The sequence below is a fragment of the Panthera leo genome, chromosome F3 (genome assembly GCF_018350215.1).
Source record: "Panthera leo isolate Ple1 chromosome F3, P.leo_Ple1_pat1.1, whole genome shotgun sequence".
NCBI classification, from domain to species: Eukaryota; Metazoa; Chordata; class Mammalia; order Carnivora; family Felidae; genus Panthera; species Panthera leo.
Genome location: NC_056696.1, coordinates 31,990,923 through 32,004,380, shown reverse-complemented (window position 1 = coordinate 32,004,380; position 13,458 = coordinate 31,990,923). Strand labels below are relative to the sequence as shown.

General features: G+C 39.2%; 1 long non-coding RNA gene across 4 annotated transcripts in view; it reads right to left on the bottom strand.

Moving 5' to 3' along the window:
* The window catches only part of LOC122211808, a 29,199-nt gene extending 21,627 nt beyond the window's left edge, over positions 1 to 7,572 (bottom strand). For all 4 annotated transcript variants that reach the window (XR_006198851.1, XR_006198849.1, XR_006198850.1 and 1 more), the window contains exon 1: positions 6,794 to 7,572. This is a non-coding gene — a long non-coding RNA (uncharacterized LOC122211808). The remainder of the gene's footprint in view (positions 1 to 6,793) is intronic.
* Positions 7,573 to 13,458: the final 5,886 nt, after the last annotated feature.

The following is a 13,458-nucleotide window of genomic DNA, read 5'->3' as shown; positions in this document are numbered from 1 at the left end:
ATATGCTGGGGCGCGTGGGTGGCTCAGTCGATTGAGTGCCCAACTTTGGCTCAGATCATGATCTCACGGTTCGTGAGTTTGAGCCCCGTGTCCAGCTCTGTGCTGACAGCTCAGAGCCTGGAGCCTGCTTCAGATACTGTGTCTCCCTCACTATCTGCCCCTCCCCTGCTCATGCTTTGTCTTTCTCTCTCAAAAATAAATAAACGTTGAAAAAAATATTTTTAAGTATGCTTAATATTATGTGTTAAATATTTAAAGGGACTGAAGTACCTACAAAAATATAAGTAGAAGGTAAAACTTTCTAACAAGTAAAGGAAATTAAATGGAACAAAAAGCAGAAAGCAAAAGCAAAACTATAATGTATGGAAATATAAAACATACACAAAATGGCATGCCTAACTGTAAATACATCAGTAGTCTCAATAAATATGAACAGGTTAAATTTGCCCATTAAAAAAAGGAATCTAGAGCTGGATTTTTAGAAAGTGTCTAGCCATAGACTTTAAACTAGAGATGCACTTAAAAAAAATGACACAGGAAAATGAAAAAATAAAGAAATAGAAGAAGATATATCAAGCAAATATAAAGAGGATGAAAGTAGTTGTAACAACATAAATGTCAGACTACCTAGAATTCAAAGCATTAAAAGTGATAAAAAGAAATGTTTTATATTAATAAAAGGAGCAATCTCTCAAGAAGATATAATGATGATTATTGATATGCTTAAAACACAAGATTGAAATATATAAAGTAAAACTGAAAGTGACAAATATTTGTGATAGTGGGAGAGTTTTACACATTTCTTTCATAAAATGACTAATCAAGCAGACAGAAAGTAATTACAGGTATGGGGAGGGTTTTAATAACACAACTCAATAAATTTCTCTCAACAAACAAATGGAATACACATGAAATTTGCAGAACTTGATAATTTCATGATCATGACCACAAAAGAAATTTCAGCACATTCTAAAATGTTGACTTCATACAGTCTCATTCAGTAACTATAATAAAATAAATCTGAAACCATACAAAAATATAGCTTCCCCAATTCTACTTACCTTCGGATTAAACAGGAAGTCAAAATAGTGGTAACATATAACGTGGAAATGATACAGAATAAGAGTAGTGCATATTGAAATCTTCAAGGATTCAGCCAAACCAGCAGTCAGAACATTTATAATCTTAAATACACATTAAATAATTATAAAGTTCAAAAACAAATGAGTTAAACTTAAAAAAAAAACTAAGCTAATAAAAGAGAAACAAAGTAAACTCAATTGAAATAGAAAAAAGGAATAAAATAAGATTGAAACTAAAAATTAATAATTTAAAAACAAATTTGCACTTGTGTCTAAAACTAAATGATCTATTTGCAAAGCTCAATGTAATGGATATTTCGGCAAATATAACGAAAGAGAAAAAGAACAATTAAACTAAACATTAAGAAAAATGAAAGACATATGACTATAGATAGAAAATATATTTAATAATTATGAGGGACAACTCTAGCAGAACTTCAAGAGATGAATATTCCTGATATGACCTCTTCCACAGCTTGGAAAAATGGTGGAAAACCACTCACTCATTTTAAGATGCTAGCTTAACTTTGATTCTTAAACCAAACAGGATATCACAAGAAAAGAAATTTAAAGGCCAATATAACTTATGAGATAGATGCAAAAATCTTAAAGAAAATGTTGGGAAACCAACATTGTGATCAGCACTGTATTAGAAGACCATGTGAGGATTGAACTGAGAACTCAAAGGTAGTTCACATACAGAATCTGTTAGTATAATTTCCTATATTAATAAAATTAGAGAAGAAAATCAGATGACCACTTCAATAGACAATAAACAATAGCCTTTGATAAATTCAAGTCCATTCATGATTTTTTAACAAACTCCTAGAAAACTAACAAAACTTCATAAACTTGTTAAAAGGCATTAACCAAAATACTTAACAAAGGTGGCACATTTTTGTAAAGCACTAAAGCAATCCCACTAAAGTCAGTAAAGACTAAGTATTACCTCTGCTTCAACATTTTATTTAATTATTTATTTTTAAAGTTTATTTATTTATTTTGAGAGAGAGAGAAAGAGCATGAGCTGGAGTGGGACAGAGAGAGAGAGAGAGAGAGAGAGAAAGAGAGCATCCTAAGCAGGCTCTGCACCATCAAGAGTGGAGCCCAATGCAGGGCTCGAACTCAGGAAGAGGTCATGACCTGAGCCAAAACCAAGACTCGGACACTTAACCAACTGAGTCACCCAGGTGCCCCACATTTCAACATTTTATAGGATGCTCTGACCAATGCAGTAAATATATAAAATGTATAAATGCTGGAAAAGAAAAATATGCCATTATTAACAGATAATATAGTCATTTGTCTAAAGAATATAAAAAAATTAATTGACAGACTATTATAACTGCTCACAGAACTTAGCAAGATAGTCAAATACAAAATTAGGATATAAAGAAAGCAAAACAGAAAACCCACTTCCTTTCATATACACCAGTTACCCCATTAAAAAATGTCATGATAGGGGAGCCTGGGTGGCTCAGTTGGTTAAGTATCCGACTTTGGCTCAGCTCATGATCTCACAGTTCGTGGGTTCAAGCCCTACGTCAGGCTCAATGCTGACAGCTCAGAGCCTGGAGCCTGCTTTGGATTCTGGGTCTCCCTCTCTCTCTGCCCCTCCTCTGCTCATGCTCTGTCTCTCTCGTTTTCTCTTTCAAAAATAAATAAATAAACATTAAAAAAAAATTTTTTTAATGTCATGATAGAAGTGCCTGGGGGCCTCAGTCAGTTAAGCCTCTGACTCTTGATTCGGCTCAAGTCAGGATCTCACAGTGGTGAGGTCCAGCCCCGCGTCAGGGTCCACTCTGAGTGTGGAGAATGCTTGGGATTCTCTCTCTCCCTGTCTCTCTGCCCCCCCAGCCCGTTGTCAAAATAAATAAATAAACATTTAAAAAAAAAAAATGTCATGGTATACATGCCAAAACATTTGAACCTGAATCTAATGAAGACTTTAGCTACCGTTTTTCAGGAAATACTGGAGACATTAAATGACATTGTGAGGAGGCAGACACACACGTTGAACACGGGTAACTCTTCAGGACAAATGATCAGTTTTTTTACTAAATTAATCGCATGAAAAAGTGAAGGGATAATGATGGATACATGGCATTATATATTTGTCCAAACCCATAAAATGTACAACACCAAGAATGAACCCTAAGGTCAACTATGGACTGTGGGTAATTATAATCTTTCAATATACATTCACTGATGGTAACAAATGTACTCTGGGGTGAGGTGTTGATAATGGGGGAAGCTGTGCCTTGGGGGTGGGGAGTAGACGAGGAATCTGCACATTCCTCTTAACTTGCTGTGAACCTAAAACTTAAAAATTTAAGTCTTTAACGGGGCGCCTGGGTGGCTCAGTCGGTTAAGCGTCCGACTTTGGCTTAGGTCATGATCTCACACTCGGTGAGTTTGAGCCCCGCATCAGGCTCTGTGCTGACAGCTTGGACCCTGGAGACTGCTTTGGATTCTGTGTCTCCCTCTCTCTGCCCCTCCCCTGCTCACTCTGTCTCTCTCTCTCTCAAAAATAAACATTAAAAAAAATTTTTTTAAAACACACAAAAAACTTAAGCCTTTAAAGAAAAGTCAAGACCTCAAAAACAAAACCAACACACAAACAAAAAACCCTAGCAATCTGTATTGTGATATGAATAAATAAAAAATATAGAAGCCAAGAATATCACACATAAAATATCTCCTTACCACTCATAAAAAATAAAAATGGTGAGGGAAGACAGAACTCCTACAGGTTAGAAGAAAATCAAGAAACACACCCACCAATCTGTTTAGATCCCAGTTCAAACATGAAAATATATCTTTAAACAATCAAGGAAAATTTAACCTAAACTGGTATTAGATGACATATGAGACATTTTTCCTAATTTTGTCAGGTATGATTATTCTATGTTGTTATGTTTTTTTAAGAAGCCTTGTGAGGTAGGAATATATAAATACTTCTATTTAAATTTTGAACTGATGAGGCTTTAAAAAATAATATATAATAATGAGTAATGTATCTGTGAGTTGCTTTAAAATACTCAATCAAAATTGAATATATATAAATTGAGTAGGTGTATAATATGTATATTTGAACCCTATCCATTTAAAAAAATACATTTTATACCTGAAAATAAATTCCATGTGAATTACATATGTGTATGTATGTGTGAATTATATGCATATATATTAAAATAAAACATGATAACAAATTTTCATTACATGGGGCTTGGAATGTCTACTGAAACTAGATTTAAAAAGCAAAAACTATAAAGAGAAAATGTAATTTGTCTGCTTCAAAAATATAAATGCTTTGTGTACGAAGAGATACCACAAGAATATCAAAATTTAAGAATAAGCAATAGCCTAGGAGAAACAAATAATATCAAGAATATACTTTTTTTTGAAAAAGAATGTATTTTATTTTATTTATTTATTTTTAAATTTTTTTGATGTTTATTTGTGAGAGAGAGAGACAGACAGACAGAGTGTGAGCAGGGAGGAGCAGAGAGAGAGGGAGACACAGAATCTGAAACAGGCTCCAGGCTCTGAGCCATCAGCACAGAGCCTGTTGCGGGGCTGAAACTCACCGACTGTGAGATCATGACCTGAGCCAAAGTCAGCCGCTTAACCAACTGAGCCACCCAGGCGCCCCCAAAAAGAATATATTTTATTTTACTTTTTAATTTTTTTTTCAATATATGAAATTTATTGTCAAATTGGTTTCCATACAACACCCAGTGCTCATCCCAAAAAGAATATATTTTAAAAACTCTTACAAATTCATGCAAAAGAGATAACCAACCCAAATGAGAAAACTACAGAAAGAATTTGAAAAAGAAATTCACTAAAGAGGAAATATCAATGGCCAATAAAGACATGAAAAGACACTCCAATCTACTGGTTTTCAAATGTATGCAAATTAAAGCCAAATTGGAAGTACCACAAAGTTTTGGCAAGAATCTTAGTTTAATAATATGAAAACTTTTCAAGTACTCTCATGCACTGTCAGTGGGAATTTAAATTGGCCCTTTGAAGGGCAATTCAGCAGTATCTAATAAGTTTAAACTGTATATACCCCCCATGACACTTCTTAAAATCAGCCTTCTAGAAAGGCAGACGCATGTGCTTAAGGAAATGCGATTAAAGACAATTCATTGCAGGAGCACCTGGGTGGCTCAGTCAGTTGAGCATCCGACTCTTGGTTCCAGCTCATGATCTCACAGTTTCATGGGTTCAAGCCCTGCGTCTGGCTCTGCGCTGGTAGCGTGAGGCCTGCTTGGGATTCTATCTCTCTCTCTGCCTCTCCCCCACTTGCGCTGTCTCTGTCTCTCTCAAAATAAATAAACATTAAAAAAAAAAAAAACATGAAGATAATTCATTGCAGCATTGTCTCCAAGAGGGGAAAACTAGACCTCCTTCAATACTCATCAACAGAAGCCTGACCAAATAAACTGATCACTAGCAGAAACTATGCAGTAGCTCCAAATGGAGAAGTAAATCTCTATGAACTGCATCTTGCTGCATAAAGAAGCAAGTTGCAAACTGATTCAGTTGAGAAACAATCTCCACAGAAAATCCTGCATAAATTAATACAATTATATGTTAGTAATATATGCATACACATATATATGAATATGGCTTGAATACCTATGTAAATATAGTACTCATATTAACTTAATACCTGTATATACACACACAGTCATAGGTTATCAACACATAGATATGTACATACACACACGTGCACATAGCAAAATGTCTTGAATGACACACACCAAACTGAAGATCATAAGGGGATGGTGATTAGATCAAAGAACAAAACCATAGGATTAGAGCAATAGAAAGTGAAAACCTTTGAGGTATTCAAAATCCACTATTTTTTCAAAATCTTGAAAACAGAGGGAAACGTCCTTGAACCTTGTCAGTATCATTTAAATTGTTTACTAGGAGAATGAATCTGGATATAAATTGTATAATTAAGAATAAGTTTATTTTTGGGATGCCTGGGTGGCTCAGTTGGTTAAGCATCTGACTCTCAGCTCAGGTCATGATCTCATGGTTCCTGCGTTCGAGCCCCATGTCGGGCTCTGTGCTGACAGCCTGGAGCCTGGAGCCCACTATGAGTTCTGTGTCTCCCTCTCTCTGACCCTCCTCTGCCCCTGCTCACACTCTGTCTCTCTCTCTCTCTCTCTCTCTCTCTCTCTCAAAAATAAATAAATATTAAAAAAAAAAAAAGAATAAGTTTATTTTTTAAACTTCCAGAGCTGAGTAGATGTCTTTGGCCACACTGATGAGAGGCACCTTAGGACAGAGGGGATGGCAGCTGGAATGCAGATTCTTGTGTCTGGAGGCTTTTAATTGCTGACTAGCACTAACTCAGTGACCTCCACTGCCCCACATGGGTCTCCCCGAAGAAAAGTTAAATCCCAGGCTAGTGACCGCCCCTCTACCCCTACAAACCCTGTATATATGGGGAAAGTAAAACTCTAGGGGAAAGCCTTTGGATCTTGACTCCGTGGAATCCACAGAAGTATCTGATAAAAAGGAGATAATTCTGCAAACACAAAATTACACATGTCAAAATATTAAAAATCTGGATGACAAACCAGACCGTTAGGACATAGTGAATCGACATTCTTAAAACACACACGACGTAGATTTTTCTGAAATCGTGATCTCTCTTGCTATATTCAAACCAGGTTTCCACTCACCAGAATCCATCTGTAAATGAGGAGCCTAAGGAAGGGCACATGGAGAATAACACATTCTAAGGTCAAATGGGAAAGACATCCAACTCCTTCTACAAAAGATGAGGGCAGGGAATCAAAAGTTGATTGAATTCAACCAGCTGATCTGATGTGGCTCCGCCCCTACTCCCAGCCTAGTCCCCCAGTGCAAGTTTACTTTGCATATGGAGATCATGCCACCCATTTTTCAGTTGTGATTCTGGATGTACAGGGACCACAACTGTATCAATATTTGGATAAGGATTAGGAATTGGACAGAGTGCTGGGGGGGGGGGCTGTTTTGCTAGTTCAGGAATGCTCAAGAGGATGAAAATAATCATACGACCGTTCATTGAGGTTCTACCAATTGCCAGCACTGTGCAAGGCACACTTCCTACATCACTGCGCTTTAATTCAGTCTCCTAAGACTTCAGGAAGAATGTCCTCATTTTGCAGGTCAATCACTTGCTCAAGGCTACATAACTCGTAAATGCCAGAGCGAGCACTTAAACCAATTCTCAGGTTCCAAAGTCCATGTTCTCACTCACCCACCGCATTCAGCAGGCTCTCTTTTTTTCCAGGGAGGCAAAATCAAGCTGGAAGATGTCTACTTTAGGGGCAAAGCATTTGCTCAAAGCTCCAGGAGTCCAGGCAGCAAAGCGACATCAAGGTCAGCCTCGAAGAAAGAGCCCCTTCCTTGGTCCTGGGGTGGGGAATCCTCCAGACCCGAGAGGCCTTGGGGCTGGAGCTCATCATCCCCAGAGTTGACGTTTACGCACAGAACCTTGCTGAGTCACCTAGGAAGTCAATGCTATTACACAACAAATCAGACGGCCACTAAGCCAACCTTGTTCCTCAGGGTTGCTTCAACCCCAGGCTTTAGTGACCCAACCAAGGGGCAGCAACTCCTTAAAGGGAAGTCCAAGTGTTAGAAAAACAGGTTTTGGGGGAAGAAAGCTGATTCTCAGACTGATCAAATAATTCTAGGTGCACAGACCATTCCCCCCCTCCCCAGGGCATGCTTTTATGTCCTCCAAGAGCTGAGCAACCCCCACCTCAGGGTCCTACCCTGCTATTCCCTCTGCCTGGAAGGCTTCTCCCCCGGAAATCTGAGGGACTTGCTCCTGCACCCCATTTAGCTCTCTACTCAAATCTCTTTTTCATTCTTTCAGGTTTTCTGGCCTTTATATCTAAAATATTGACGACAACACTCCTTCCTTCTGACAGACACACAAACACGCCCATAGCACTCATCCCTGCTCTATTTCTTTTCTCCTTAGAATCTATCATCAGCTAATATAATATACATCGTACTTCTTTATCTTATCTGCTAGACTGTAAACTCCACAAGGGCAGAGATTTGTGTCTGCGCTCGCAGCTACAGGGCCAGCACTCAGAACAGCGTCTGCTGTTTAATAAGCACTCAGTAAATACTTGTTGAATGACTAAATCCATCTGGGCTTTAGAGAACAGAGAAATCTTGGAAAACCCCTACAAGGTGTAAGAGTGGCATTCAGGGAAAAAATCTAGAGCTTTGGAGACCCCTATTTGAAGGTAGGCCCAGACTAGATACTTAATCTAGTGTAGGAAGTAATCTAGATTAAAACTTATTCTCACTAAGCCTCATTTGGTGGTTGGTCAAGGGAGAGTATTTGCCTCTTGGGATCGCAGTGAGGTCTGATAATAATGTCCGAAAATTGATTTAATACCAGGCTCTGTGCCAAGGACTGTACATGCACTATTCCTTTAATCCCCACAACAATCCCATTAACCCCAAGCAGATCAAAGTGGCGTGCCCAGGGTGATGAAGACAGGAAACGGACAGGTCACAGGACTCCAACCTTCATTTTTGTGTCTCTGAAACCCACAAGCGAACCACCACGTTGGATGCAGAGTGATGCTGGGTGCTGATGGGGAGAAGGTGCCCACACTGTTCCTCAACTTGCCCTCCTGCCTGTGCCCTAGGCACAGTTGTTCCCAACCACTATCCCGGAGGTACTGCTCCTGCTACTGAAAAAGAACCGGGACTGGAGAGCCTGGGTGGCTCAGGTGGTTAAGCAACCAACCTCAGCTCAGGTCATGATCTCACAGCTCGTGAGTTCGAGCCACGAGTCTGGTTCTGTGCTGACAGCTCAGAGCCTGGACCCTGCTTCAGAGTCTGTGTGTGTGTCTCTCTCTCTGCCCCTCTCCTGTTCGCACTCTGTCTTGCTCTCTCTCAAAAATAAACATTTAAAAAAAAAAAAAGAACCAGGACAGTTGAGAACCCAGGACAACCCACACCTGTGGCCCTACCAGCCTTATGACCTGCTGCAGCCTTTCACATTCAAGTGCATGTACTCTCAGCCCTCCTGCCACCAGGATCTTATTTGGCACTGGGCCCTGGTACTTTGTCACTTTTACGTGGAATAAGTGATTTACAGGAAACAATATTTTTACTTGAAATCAATGTATCACTGAAATCGTTCCATTGCTTAACAAGTGGCATATGTTGTTCAACTGAATTTTTTTTTTATTTAAGCAAGAAAAAAAATTTGTGGACACATATAGTTACATATACACACACATAGTTTTAAAATACAAGTTGAAATATTGCCCTGTGTTTCAGCACCAAAAATAGACAAAAAGGGCTTTCAAAACCTAATTTATACACTTCACAAAATTAGCTCTTTTTTTTTTTTAATACATACAAAATGCTCGTGTTGTGCTTTGAACGATGATGTAAGACAAGTTTCAGATTGCTCTTTGCAAGCCCTTCTCCACAAATCCCATACTGTGGGCAAGAGCAGTCTTGACTTCCAATAAATGAAAAACCTCTTGGGATGGAATCAGCACCATCTTTTCTCTTTTGTACGTTGGATTTTGTAGGAGTGTGGATACTAGAATGTTCTATAAAATAATAGTTATTAACGAATGCAACTGAGTGATGCAGAGAAGCAGATACTGAAGCAAATATGCAAAATCATTGTGTGTGGTTTTTTTTGCTGCTCATTAACTTCTGTTTCAAATGGGTGCTCCTTATGTGACTTGTCACTAAGTTGTAATTAAGAGAGGGAAAACACAACTTAAAACACTTCAGCAGCTAAAGCCCCCACCCCCAGCACTAGTGGTGTTCAGTAAAAAAAAAAAAAAAAAATATGTGTTAGCTGCTGACTCAGGAGTTTTTTCACCAGACCTACCCCAACATGCTCGCTGCCTGCACACTCAGAGGTACTCAAACAATCCAGTTAGAAAAAAAAAAGTAAAAATTATATTATCCATTGATTTAAAAAGAAGGCAAAGGAGAAGGAGGAGGAGGAGGAGAAGAGAAAGAAGGAGAAGAAGAAGAAGAAGAAGAAGAAGAAGAAGAGGAGGAAGAAAAGGAGGGGGTGGGAGAGAAGGGGAAGAAGAAGGGGAAGTAAAAGGAGAAGGAGGGGAGGAGGAGAAGAGGAAGGGGAAGAGGAAGGAGGAGGAGAGGAGGAAGAGGAAGAAACACACAGTGAATGTTATTACCTCCTTTGGATGTGCTTCCCTAGAACTGCAGGTGGTGATGCCCGGCTTGCTGGGTCAGAGCAGTGGAAACTCACCAAGGACTCTTTTCTCTGTGCCATACCGCTGCCCCTCACAAGGACTTCTCAGAAAATCCCCACATCTCAGCTAGAAAGATCTCCAAGCTATTGGGTCCAAGCTCTGCCCTTAGCAGAAATCACCACCAGGCTCCCCAGCGAGAGAACAGACAGCACATGTGACACACGGCAGCCAATGGAAGCACCTCACACCCGTTCTCTCCGTGGCCTGTGTGATTGTTGGAATTGTCTTTCTTGTTCTGACCCTCAATTATTTTCCCACCTTCCCTCCTTTCCCCATAGCAGCCTTAGAAGAGATTACAGGTAAACATCTCTTTATCTTCCAGATACTCCTGTCTCCTGCAGGTGGTGTTTGTTTTAGGCATCACCAGAAGGGGAAAAAATGTCTAATGACTTTGAAAGATAGAGAGAAATGTGGTGCCAATGAAGAGAACTGGTATGAGCCCAAGAGTTAAGAAAGGGATTAATCAAGGTTTTAAGGGTCACAAATTGGGCTTAGAGAGAGAGAAAAAGAAAGAAGAGAAAGAAGGAGGAGAAAAGAGAAGGAAGGAAAGAAGAAGGAAAGTAAGAAATAGGAAGGGAATAAAATGACCGGCTAATATTTCCTGAGCACTTAAAATAAGGAGCAGAAACAGTTCAAAGTGCTTTACTTGTATTAATTCATTTAATCTTAAAATAACCCTCCAAAAGAAATACTATTCTTATAATTTTGCAAATGAGGAAAAGAAGGCAGAAAGTTTAAGTGTCTTAGTGTGGAGTCTGGGATTTGAAAGCAGGCGGTCTGACTCCAGAGCTAAAGGCTTTGCATACTGCTGAATTTGAAGATCCTCGCAGATGGGAGACTGGGCTGATTCTCAGTATAGTTGATGTCATGGCCAAGAGCACAGACTTTGCCTGAGCCAGAGCTGGGTTCAGTCCTGGTTCCTCCACTCACCAGAAGTCACTCAATTCTCTTATCCTCAGTTTCCCCATCTTTAAAGAGATAATAATAGCCTTTGGTTCATGGGGTGCTTGTAAGGATTACATGGGCTAAATTAGCACAGTGCCAGAACACAGAATGTGCTAGATACATTTTAGTTTTTGTCCCATGTAATCCTCACAAGGACCTTATAAAGGATGTGTTGTCCCATCTCACAGATGTGAAAAATGAGACTCCAAGAGGTATCCAACCTCCCAAGGTCATATGCCTAATAAGGGGTTGTGCTGAGGAAGAACAGGAAAAAGAGAATGGAGAAGGGAGGAAGAAGAAAAGAAGGAGTGACCAGGCTCCAAGTGGGACAAAAGAGAGAAATGTAAGGAGAGGAGAATGGCGGCTGCTGTGGTGAATGCCACTCTATAGTTACCTCAGGTGGACTCAGAATGACATCTTTAATTCATACAAGGTTGTTTCACTCACCATGTGCTCTCCTTTCATTCAGATTGGGTCTTGTGGTAACACATGAGCAAGTCTGGATGCCCGCCAAATCCCTTAAAGAATTATCTATCCCTAAAGCTTTGTATCTCAACATACAAAGTCAGATCATATGTATAGTTAAAGAAAATCCATCACTGTATTTCATATATTCAACCTGAGCATCTCCTTACCTGCAGAGCAATGTTTCATTAATTTACTTATCCAATGTGAATTACTGCATGAGCATAAAACAAAAAGTTACATCACCTTTTATAGTGTCTAGCCATTTTTTCATAAAATTTAATTACAAGTTAGTCTGTAATGTAACTCCAGTGAGAGCAAAATAATAAATACACAAAGTTAGTGTGTAAATTATAGTTTCACACTAATATACATACACTACCTTTATTTCTTATTGCTGCTATGACAAATTACCACAAACTTAGTGGCTTAAAATAAGATAAATGTATTACCTTATAGTTCTTGAGGTCTTAAGTCCAAAATAGGTCTTATGGAATAGATAACAAGTGTCAGCAGATTCATACTCCTTCTGGATGATCTAGGGGAGAATCTGTTTCTTTGCCTTTTCCAGCTGCTAGAGGCCATCTGCATTCCTTGGCTAGTGACCTCTTCCTCCATTTTCAAAGCCAACAACATAGCATCTTCCAATTTCTCTAACCCCAACCCTACTTCTGTCACCCATATTTCTGTCATCATATCTTTTAACTCTGATCCTCCTGCCTTCTCCTTTAAAGACCCTTATGAGTATATTTGGTCCATGTAGAATCCAAGATAACCGCCCCCCCCCCCCCGCCTTGTCTCAAGATTCCTAACTTAATAATACTTGTAAAGTCCCTTTTCCATGTAAAGTAACATATTCACAAGTTCTGGGGATTAGGACATGAACATCTTTAGGGGATCATTATTCTACCATAATATACTACCTAATTTTTTCAGCTCGATGACTTTTAAAATGTGTAGAAACTCAGGACCCAATGTCTTCATCAATAGATACTGCTGCATCACTATCACTTTCCAGAGGAATTTAAAACTTGGTGCAAGAGCCCAGGGCAGGTGCCATTGAAGGTCACTCTTGGTTCAGGCTATAAAAATTCCTGATAAATTTTGTTCAATATTGTCTTAGACATTTTCACCATTAGAAAAAAAAAATAAGTGCAACCATTCTCATTTTTTCTATTTGAATATTTAAATTTGCACGTTAATAAAAATCACTGATTCTAAACCCTTTTAGGTTGCCAGAAACCCATTTCTACTTTATATTTCAAAAGAGACAGCCAAGGGCTTCCATGACCAATTCAGATGGCCACATTTGCACTGCTTTCCTGAGCAGAACAATCTTCCCAAACGATCAGAGGAGCTCCTGTCTACCTGGTCCTATCAATGGTTAGAAGTCTTAGAAATCACACCTTTAGACTTTCTATGTGACCATGCAGCATGGAAGCATGGTTCCTGGACTTAAGGATGAAACTAAAATTTGAACAAAACAGGAAGAGTCTGTGGTAACAGTCTATGTAAAAGGAGGAGACCAGATGTAGCATTTGGATCATGTGGGAGAGGCTGGAGGAGTTCTCACTGGTTAGCCTTTTATGGTTTCCCATGGGGGGGCATTCTGCCTCCCTTGGGGATATTTAAAACAGTTAGGGTGTCTTGATGGGCGGGGGAAGGGGGAACTA